The sequence below is a fragment of the Dioscorea cayenensis genome, chromosome 14, assembly GCF_009730915.1.
Source record: "Dioscorea cayenensis subsp. rotundata cultivar TDr96_F1 chromosome 14, TDr96_F1_v2_PseudoChromosome.rev07_lg8_w22 25.fasta, whole genome shotgun sequence".
Taxonomy (NCBI): Eukaryota; Viridiplantae; Streptophyta; class Magnoliopsida; order Dioscoreales; family Dioscoreaceae; genus Dioscorea; species Dioscorea cayenensis.
In genome coordinates, this window is record NC_052484.1 from 555,962 (window position 1) to 567,963 (window position 12,002).

At 30.6% G+C, this 12,002-nt stretch overlaps 1 long non-coding RNA gene across 1 annotated transcript; it reads right to left on the minus strand.

The window, feature by feature from the left end:
- Nucleotides 1-9,792: 9,792 nt before the first annotated feature.
- On the minus strand, nt 9,793-11,284 carry LOC120275917. Its single transcript, XR_005541175.1, has 3 exons — nt 11,103-11,284; nt 10,809-10,881; nt 9,793-10,106 (listed from the first exon to the last, which is right to left on the minus strand). It is a non-coding gene; the product is annotated as an uncharacterized LOC120275917 (long non-coding RNA).
- Nucleotides 11,285-12,002: the final 718 nt, after the last annotated feature.

A 12,002-nucleotide genomic window follows, 5' to 3' on the forward strand; every position in this document is an offset into this window, starting at 1 on the left:
ATCTTTGATTTTTTTTAAATCTTTGAAAGTCCCTCATTTTTTTCATAATTACTTTTAAGTCCAATAGTTAGATAACTTCGGTTTTACTATTTTTACATCACGCTCAATTTTTAGTTTCGCTCTTTAGTTTTGATACTTCGGATTTATTATTCTTTAATCGTCTTCATTTTTTAATTTTGCTCTTTAGTTTTTTATGTATCCATTTACTATTTAGCGAATCTATTTAAATTTGTGTGTTATCGAACAAAATTCGAACTTCCAAAGTGACAGGAAGGATGAAATGGAACTGATTATAAAAAGGAGGGACTGCATAGGATAATATTTTGTCAGAAGGACTACAAAGGATAAACAAAAATTCCAGGAACTAATAAGTAATTTCCCCATAACTATATTATTATGATTTTTTTTTTTTAATTTTTGGAGAGGGTACTATGAGATATAGCTATTTTTGCGCAAACATATTAGTTATGGAATACGAATGACATAAGAAAATTTTTGAAAAATCATTACCAAAATAATTAGATTAATGTATACTTTTAGTTGTTATGGTTGCATTTTAAATGTTCTATTTATTATTTTTATTATTTATTATTCATTATTTAAGTTAATTATAACTCTTTTTTATCCCAAAGGGTTTGCTCAATATTAATTATTCGAAATTTCAAAGAAGTTCGGTAGAAAATTATATGTTCAATAACAAAAATTTCAAAGACGTATTGTATAAAATTATGTTCTCAATAACAATAAGATATTTTATATATATAATTTTGGTGAAGCCATCATAGTTGACTAAATTAAATAGTGTCAAATTTAATTTTGTATATAATTAAAATAAATTTTATGATTGAATTGAAGAAGAATTAAGAGGTTGGTGTATCACATTTCCACCATATCTTCTCATTCTTTGACTCTAACAAAGACTTAATGAACTCACATAGAAATACACAGGCAAAATCCTCACCTTAGCTAAGAAAAGATAAACAGTCATATCAAGACACAAAAAGGTGGCAAAAAGGAAGACCATGATTCATGAATAAAGACCTAAGTCCATTATATATATAAATATACGTGTCCCCATTTCTCTCAATGTTCATACTTATCCATTAGTTTTTAAATAAATATTTATTCATAACTTATATATATATGTCTAAAGAATAAAGAGTAAAGAGAATGAAGAGTAATATGTTTTTTTTTAAAATAAAATTTTTAGTTGATTTATGGTCAAAGAATATAAATAAATATGATCTTTATTTGATTTTTTTTTTAATTTTTATCTTTTAATAAAATTTAAGGTATGGACGTGGTCAAAGATTCAATTTTGGCATTCAATGGTCTTTGTTTGAGTCAAAGTCTCACCAAAGCACAACATGCAAAACAACAATGCAATGGGAATCCATTATTTAGTTCTCTGTTGACTCATAGTGTGGATTTAAAATGAACACCAAATCACACCATCTATGCACATAAACGTGTGAAGCATGCATGGATTAGTGATGGGCATTAAGTTGTTAGATCTAAATTATAATTTATAGCTTAATTTAGTCTGTTCTTTTTTACATCTTAAATGAATAAATGAAATTGGAAAATAATGTATGAAGTCAAGCTAATGATTCAAAGCAATATTATGAGATGAAATTGGGTGAAATTCATACTTATAATTTGCTTGGTTTTCAAAACTCGAAACAAATTCTATGGTTTTGCATCTATTTACCACTATTAATATAACTATGTATATAGTTTTTTTAATGGATTTAGAGTTTAGGTTTAAATTGTTTATAGTTTTGTAGTTATGTGCCCAGTACATGAAATTAAGTATTTTTTTTTTTGTTTTAAAACCAAAAAAGATAACTTCGTGAAATTGGAACCACAAATGTATCTATCAATATGTAATCTGTGAAGTACACAAAATGATTTTCAAGACAAACTTGAACCACACGGACTTCACATTTGATTGCGTGAACTAATATAAAACTACAATATATATATATATATATTAGATTAATTAATTAGTTGAAATAAATGAAGCAATATATTTGATTGGAAATTCATAATTCAATCTAGCAAGAAAAAAATAAAAGAAGATATTAGTTCAATAATAAGCTAAAGATAACTATAATTAGAAAAGGGAACAAATTATGCATCGTAATACAATGTCACATTAATTACTATATATATATAATTTTCATATTTTCTTAATTTTGGATTAATTAATTAGTTAAAATGAGATGTAGCAATATAATTAGGGAAATAAATAATACATAGTTCAATAATAAGCTAAAAGATAAATATAATTAGAAAAAGAACAATTATACATCGTATTAACTTACTACAATCTCACATTAATAACATTACATAACTTTCAGTTTATTGATACAAAAAAATAAAAAATAAAAAAACTCACATATAAAAATATATATGTGTGTATGTATATATAAATATATATATATAACAGGAGTTCCTCTTCAAAATATATTACAGTGATGATCATCATATCACATGAAGGTTGCTTTGAGATTCATAATTTACTATATAATAATTTACATAAAAGATGAACTATTTTGCAGTTCACTAATCTTAAAGCAACCTCAAATATGATATGTTGGTCCACCTAATATTTTATAATAAATAGTTTCCTGACTATTGAAAAAAAAAAATACAACTCCCCATAAGAAAAACAAGGAATATATATATATATATATAACAAAAAACAATATAAAAAACATAACATTACTTCCCTATACAACAAGAAGAGACTATAATTCACAAAGCCCTTGGATCCCAATTGGCATGATTAAGGAGAAGCATAACCCTAGAAAGTAATTAATTAATTAGTTAATTAATTAATTGGTATCAATTAATGTAACATAATAAACTATATGCATTAATAATACATTAAAAAAAGAGAGCTTACCTGTTGTAGATCTGGTAAACAAATCTTGAGCCATTGTAGAAGATTAACCCAAGCAACACCAACATCAATATATCTACTTAAGTTTAGGAAGTAAGCATATTTAAAATTTTTAATAAATAAAATTTAAAGGAATAAAAACTTTATAAAAGTCATATTCTTTGTTTATTTAACCATGGAAATACTTTGTATTTTTTATATTGTTATTCCAAAATGTTATAATTGTATGCACACTAAAAAAAAAACATATTATTTGTATAACTTTTCCAATAAATTAAACATATTAAGAATACCAAACAACGAGGTGATGTATCTTGAAACTGCAATCAATATTTTTTCAAAGATTATTCTAGAATAGTTTTAAAATAGAATGAACCGAGAAATCATATCTCAAAAAAAAAAAAATCATATATTTTGATAACTTCTGAAATTATAATAATTAATCTCCTACGAACTTTTGTGCTTTAATAAAAGACAATCAACAACTACTTATTCTCAAGAAACAATCATTGAAAAATCATATATAACTTCAATATGTATTACAAATATCATATTTTGTAGTACTAGTAATGAGATGGTTCAAGAGGAACAAAACATTCTACATCTTTATATACAAATCAACAAGAAGACAAAAGGACAATATTATCTAAACTAGTCCTTTACCCTTAAATAATTAAACTTAAAAACAAGGAGAAAAAACCAAGAAACATACATAATAGATGAAAGAAAAATAAATAAATAAATAAATAAATAAATAAATAAATAAAAGGATACTAAAAAGGTAACGTTCCCACCAATCAAGCACATAGAGCCCCAAAGTCACGTTGTAAAGAAACATCTTTCTGCTCAAATAGTTCATCTTCTTCACAAGAACTTATTAGCCAATAAACTCTATATCCATATACATATACATGCACATATATATATATATGAACTTACTTCATGTTTAATTAATTAATTTTTAATGCCACATGTTAATCTACTATTGGTGGGTAAACTATATTTGAGTCGATATTTCAGAGCCGATGAAATATTTGGGTGCATTACTTTTTCAAATATATCAAGAATACGCATCTATTCAATGACTTAAAAACATTAAGTTTATGACTTTATGGTTCAATCCTTTTCTCTCTAGCTTAAGAACATGCATGCCAACAATGCAATGAGATCCACAATTTATTTTCTTATTAATTATTTGATTCCTAGTTGATGAACATGCATTAATTAATTGAAGTTTAAAGTCAATTACTGAAGACAAAAATGCATATAGTCATAAATAATTGGCCCTAAAAGTCAAATAAAAGCTGTCATATATGTGTGTATATATATGTTATTGTTAAGATGTTATTTGATTGCATTTTATATTTAACTACACCATGTTTATATTATTTTGATAATAATTAATTTGAATGTTGTGCTATTATCCAAGTGCAATTCTCAATGGAGGATTTGATCAATTGCCTTGACTTCTTGTGCACTTCCTCTGAGAAAGACCCTAGTGGTGTCAAATGGGTCGGCACGCGGCCATGGTTTTGTGTGCTAGGCTGAGCACGGCCCTACGAATGGAGGAGGTCGGCCCAACACGAGACATGGCCCACTTTTAGCTTGGGCTCGTGCCCGAGCCGGCCCATTAATATTTTTTAATATAGAAAATTAAAATAAAAACATATGACAGATAACTAGATAAGATACTTAGATACATATCTAAAAAATCGGATAAGAAAAACCCACATATTCAATTCTTTTCGCAGAATTGGATATCCTGTTGTTCGATTTTCATAGTCATATCACATGAAAATAAATAAACATGAGAATTTTTCTGCAAATTTGTTTTGAAATATCTTAGAACAAGCTTGAATCTCTGGATATAAATTAATTTCTTTTTTTCCTTAGAATAATAGCTCAATATCTTCATGCATGTGCAAATTTACAGCACCCCATATGGACATGACACATTAACACCTGAAAAATCCATCTCATTGAACTCCTTAATAAAATGACAAACCAACCAGGTTGAATCCTATAACTAAACACAAAGGTCAAAGAGAGCATATAGATAAGGCAAAAAACCAAAAAACCTCAAACTCAGGTTGGTTCAGCAATGCCAAGGGTGCCCACTCTGTCAATTGCATCCAAAGCTTTCATCTTATCTATGTCAAAATTTATGACAGGCACCATGGATGATCGCCTTGATACTAAATCCTTTTTCATATCCACTAGACAACTGGTTGGAGAATGGCTGCTACTCTTACATAATTTCTGGTGCTTGCTTAACCTTGATTTCATGGTGTCGAATTCTTGGCTTTTGCTTATTCCTGGCGTCAGATTTCCTGAGTGTAACATCCTGTAGAAATCTAAAGGATCAATAACTCAAGATCAAAACCCCAATCTAAAGAATCATCAATCTTTTCTCCAATAGAAACTCCATTAAACCTCAAAAATCAATTAATCAATCCACGAGAAAAGATCAAAAAGGAAAGAGAAAGAGGAAAATCATTCTAGTATCCTACAAAAGATCAAATAGAAAAATAAATACAATTTTAAAAGAAAAATAAAAACCCACATATTCAATCGAAAACAAGAATCATCGCAACCCCAAACAGGTCAAACCAATCAAACAAAAATAGAACCCCCAAAACAATGAAAAATCACATCAAATGGGATCAAAACAAAGCGAGATATAACAAAAACAAACTCGAGACTCACTAGCGATGAACGGAATCAGGACATCAATGAAATCATCCAAAAAGCATGACCTTTGGATGACTCACGCAAAGGGCAATCAAGATGGGGGGATCAAGAGGCATCAAGAGCGAGAATGGAGAGTAGATAGAGGAAAAGGAATGAGGCTATGCACCTCGAGCGCCATCGCCGTCTGGTGAAGAAGCCCCTTGCCTGCGCACCTTTCGATGATCTCGGGTCGCGGATCCGGGCGATGACCGACGTCCGATGCCATTGGCGGAAGTCTGAAGATGATGGGTAGAGCCATAGAGGTCAGGCCCCGATGGAAGATGCGGCACCGATAACAACCCCCAACGAGACTCAACCTAACCCTAATGAGAATGCATTCAAATATTCAATACAAGTAAATAGATATTTTATATTTAAATAAAAGTAATAAATTACAAAAATAACAATTAATACTATTTGAATTTTGAAGTAAACCAAAATACTTATCTTTTTTATTTTTAATTTGAACATTTGAAATAATAAAAAAGATTAGTCTTGGACTCTTGGCATCTTGCAAGCTTGAGGCTCATCAATCTATTCCTTCTACATCAGTATATATGCTTTCTCCACCATCATCAGGGGTGAATTGTTCTATTTTCCCATGCAATCTATCTTCAGCATCTAGCCAATCCTTCAAACATATGCACATTTGCACTATTTGATTATTCATTCGCTTTCCTCCCTATCATCCAATACTCCTTTTTCCCCGCACTCAAAAACAGAGACTACGATGCTACTCATGAGACGTCGGTGGAGTTAACAGATCACGAGCCATGGCGGCAAGTCATGAGGGATAACTATGCGCCTGTTGTTTTCCACCATGCCAAAAATATCAAAACTATCCATTTCTTCCGATGTAAGGAAATTATTAATATTATTATTTAAATAATGATTTATTTCATGTAAGTAGAAAAGTACTAGTATTAGAAGAAGAAGAAGCACTACGTGGAAATAATTATATTTACAACATAAGTAGCGGATCTATTTTTGGTGCTGACTGAGGAACTTTCACTAGATTGAGGCATATTGAAAAGTCCTTCTATCACCATATTTTTCTATAATATTCATTATAGATATCATAAAATAAAAGAACGATAATTTTTCTTTCAAAAATAGAATGATCAAGGCCCATATTATTATCATAAGAATCAATTATGCAAAAAGCCATCAATTTTTAAAAGCGAGGGTCAACAAAACATAGCTAAAATAGAAGTGGTTCAATTTTTCCAAAATATTTTTTAAATTTTCCCTCCATGGGAGCAATAATAGGACCAAAATTAGGGTCTTCTCTATATTTTGCAAAAATCTCACTAATAAAAAATATTTGGTTGACAATAATAGATGAAGTGGAATAATAAACACCGGACAAAATATTAGTTGAAGCATAAAAAATTTCCAAAAATTCCTTAATTAAATGGCTAACTTCCCAATCATAATTAGTGACATGATCATCGGGAAATCTCTCATTAACAAACATAGAAATAATATCTCTATCATTATAAGCACACTCCAACATTTCATAAGTTGAATTCCACCTATGCTCAACATCAATAATATATCTTTTACATTTTCTCCCCCTTTCCGAACAATAAGCTTGAAAATCATGTCTTCGGGTTGAACCATTTCGAACATATAAAATAGAATTTCGAACTTTTTTAATATGGGGCTCAATTATTTTTAAACCATCTTTAACACATAAATTCAAAACATGACAAGCACAACGCATGAAAAAGCCCTGAAAATAAAGGCATTAAATTCATTTTTTAAAAGATCGACCGCATTGTTATTTCGTGAAGCATTATCCAAAGTAATTGAAAATATAGAACTCCGAAATATTATACTCATTAATAGCCCCGAGTTATATAACTTGCATAACACTTTATGCGTATAACGGTGTTCTAATTCAAAAACTTAAAATACGCTTTTGCAAAAACCAATTATTATCAATATAGTGACCCAGTAACACAAAAGATAATTCGTTTGAAATCGAGAAGACCAAATATCCGAGTAAGAGAAATTTTAAAAGAACAAGAAGATAATTCAGAAATTAATTTTTGTTTATAATCATCATAAATAATAAGACAATATTTTCTCATAGTATTTCTTGAAACCGATTTAAAAATTTGGATTAAAAACCTCGAATAAGCATTTTTATAAAAGCGGGATTTTCGCAAAAATAAAAAGGTTGCTCATTTTTGAGCAATAAATTTCATGAACTTCGTTTTCTTGCATTTTCATTATTAAAAATAAAAATTTCCCATACTCAAATCGAGTAAAACTAATTTGTGTTTGTGTGGGATTGTGTGAACTTCCAGGGCATGCTTGTCGAGCATGTCTTTTTAAATGCCCCGGCCCCCAAGTTTGCATAGAAAAAAATCTTTTTACATTTTTTACAAACCACTCGAGTGCCTTTTGTTCGGGAAAATCAACAATGTCATAAAATTGCCAAACCCCGGAAGTTCGCTTTCTAGAGCTTCGAGGGTTGTTACTTGATGGGCCAATATTTGGTGTCTCAATAACAACATCATCATCCTCCGGAGAATTTAACGGGGTATTTTCATAAAAACCAAACGGAGAATTATCGGAGGGAAAGTTGGGAGAAGAACCGGCCATTATGAAAATTAAAAATTAAGAACAACGGATTACCTCAATTGCTTTAACAAATAATTTACAAAGTTGATTTTTGGTGTCAATTTCTTTTGAGTGCAATTGAGATACTTGATGATGAACTTGAAACTTGGATTTGCAAACTTGAAGCTTGGGAGTTGCACTTAGAAGCCAAGGAGAGAATTAGATTGAGAGATGAGAGAGTTTGGTGTGGAAATTTTAGTTTGAATTTAGGGGTATTTATAAATTTTTTTTAAATTTTTTTAAATATTTTTATTCCAAAAATGCCCTCATAAACTAGCCGTTTATAGTTGTTGTAAAGGGCAAAATTGTCATTTACACCAAAAAGACTAAAATACCCATAAAACTAGCCGTTAGATAGTTGTTGGGATGGGTAAAAATGTCTTTCTATCAAAGCAAAAAGAAAAAAATAAATTCAAAGTGTTAATACTCACAAAATAAAAAAATAAAAAAAAATTGAAAAGTGGACCGTTGAGGGCCGGCCCGCGTGCCTGGGCTGGCACGGACCAGCTGCCAGCCCGAGCTGGGCCGCGTGCCGGGCCGGCCCACGGGCCACGGAACCTTGGCCCGGCCCAGCCCGGACATAATACTGTAGCATCTGGGCCCAAATCTTGCCGGGCCCGGGCCGGCACGGCCCGTTTGACACCTCTAGAAAGACCTCTTTCTTGTACACTTCCTCTGGTGTTGAGAAGATATTTTGTGAAATTGCCGACTCCTATGATTTTATCATTGTTTGTGATCTTGCTTCATTTCTGTGGTTAAGATGGTTTATCATTGTTTGTTATCTCGCTTCATTTCCATTGTTAGGATTGTGATCGTATCCCAGTTTTTGTGGTGTTCTTGCATAATTCTTGTATTTTTATGTGCTTGCACGTTTTTTTTTTAATTTAATAAAATTTTACTTTATTTATTGTTAATAAAATTGTGATTTATCTACTGTCATCAAAGCGGGAAAAAATTACAGTTCATCAATTAACATACTTACTTTTTTGTATTTAGATATTTGGTGTTTTTTTATTTTTTATTTTTTAATTGTTAATAGCAGAAATAAATGGAGTGACATGTTTAATTTTATCGAAGAAAATACGGTAATTCCTTATTTCTAATTTCCAATTCAATCTAATAACACAATGCAAAAAATTAATATCGAATTAAATATGTTTTTTATTCATCATTTGTCGATAAATTCATGATCACATTGAATCACAATTTCAACACAATGTAGGTTGCACGTTAGATAGAAACCGAGATCAAATTAACTGCAGAAAATGTGCCGAAAGACTGAATTACAAATCAGAATGAGATTAATTTCAAGCACTTTCGACAGAAAAGTTCAGCTTATAAAGATTTCTCAAGCGAATAACTAAACCGATACCTTTATCGAAATGTATCACTAGAAATCATAACACAACGAATTTCCTCAAAGTTTTCATCCATTCTGAATTTCATCTACATCACATTCTTTAACATAGTTTTTGTTTTCTCTTCATCCGTTTTGAATATGTCTGATTGTGTCATGCATTGAATACATCTAATTGTATCATGCATAAACCGATGAAATTTAATGTCAGAAAGATTTACATGATTCGGAAATTCGCATAAATAACAAGAGATGAAATCAAGCAAATGTCTACTCTTCTCAACATTACTGAAGAAATTCACACATTCAAAGGTTTTTTTTACTGTACATTAATTCTGTAAAGTTAAACAAGCATAACCGATATGACCTCATCGACAGCCATCTTTACTATCGCTAATGCTTGATCGTTTAATAGATTAGGTTGGTACAAATCCGGCAGTGCTGAACTTTTTGCCAACCATGAACTCTGCAGAAAAATTGCTGAAAAGGAATTGGAGAAACATAAAAAATTAAATCACAGTTGCTGCAATTGAGCAGAAGCAGAAGGCTAAAGAGCAATTCATTTCATTGTCATCAATCTAACAGAATAAAAACTATGCATAATCTGAGCTTAAAATAACACATAGAAAAACAAAATTAATAAAGTCTAGACTGAGAGTAAAATTCACACAGTACTTAAATCCCAAATGCTGCAATTGAGCAAGACCAGAACATTACTGAGAGATCGATACATTCTTATCAATCCAACACAATACAATGCCAATCCTATCATCATAAATAGTACACAGAAAAACAAAATTGACAATGACTTTAATGCCTCAATTGAGGCAGAAGCAGAATTCTAAAGAGAAATTCATCCTTATCAATCTAACACAATAAACTATATATGAATCTGAGCTAAGATTTACATTAAATAATTTTTAATCATTCACTTTGAAGTTAAACTTCAATGCAATAAAATCTAAATGAAAAACAATAAACCAATGCATCTGATCTTAAATAATAAACAGAAAAACAAAATTGATACTTAAACAACACCACAATTGAGCAGAAGCAGAGCACTGAAGAGAAAACCATCCTTAACAATCTACAACAATATACTATGAACCTGAGCTTTAAAAAAAATATATATATAAACAACAGAAAAATATCAACTCTTTGTGAAGATATATAAACACAAACCTGTTGTAGATCTGAGTAACAAATCTGCAGCCATTGTAGCAGATAAACCAAAGCAAAACCAATATCAATATATCTACAAGATTTAAGGAATCTAAAAAGATAATTTTACTATTACTATGATTATTCACTTCAATGGGAAAAAAAGAAAATGTCCCAAAAATCCAATCTTTCCACTGGAACCCAGTTCATCAACATCAGAACAACTCAAATCACCAAAATTTCATCTTTAAAAGTGAAAGAAAAGAACAACAAGAAAAGGAAAACAGCCAAAGGGGATGTGAAGGAAAAGGATACTGAAAAGATAGCGCTCCCACCAATCCAGCATGTAAAGCCCCATGGTGACATTGTAGAGATAGATCTTCTTGCTCAAAGGATTCATCTTTCTCCTCCTTTCAAGGATTAAACCAGAAAAAGACTCAAACTTTGGGGATCTCCGAAGGATCTGAAGAGGTGAGAGGCCGGACGAAGGGTCAACAATGGTGATGATCAGAGAACATCAGAGATAAGAGGAACCAACGAAATCCAAACCCAAAGGTCCTTTATGACACGTGTCAGTATATTATTAGTTAAGATCATGCCACGTTGGTGAGTCATATTAATGGGTTCGGTTTTTAAGTGGGAAAAATATACCGGTCACTCTCTCAAGTCCCATATCAAACAACTTATTCATTTTAGACCCTGTTTGGACGCAGTAAATTTTTCTCGTAGGAATTTTTATTTCATAGTGATTCGAAACGACTCTTCTGGAATTAACTACAGAAAAAAATTCCTACTGAATCAAGATGTTTGATGCGTGAATTTTCCATATGAATTTTTAATTTTGAAAATGAAACTAGCCGTTAGAGTTTTGATAAAAAAAACTAGCCGTTAACAATTTTTCTCTATTTAAAGCCAACAATCTTGCTATTTGTATACTTATCTCTCCCTAGCTTAAATTTTTACCTCTCAAAGTTTTTTGTTTCAATATGGATCTAGATCAATGGAGAAAGATTAATGAAGATGATGACGAATTCATGTTTCACCATTTTCACCTAGTTTATTTCCTACAAGTTCAAACAACTAGGCCTTGTCATACATCAATATTAACGAGTGATGCATATGTTCAAGAAATTCTTCGAGGTCATGAGACACGTTGTAGCTTGAATTTCAGTATGGAGCCTCAGTATATTTCAATCATTTCGGTAATTGTTTACA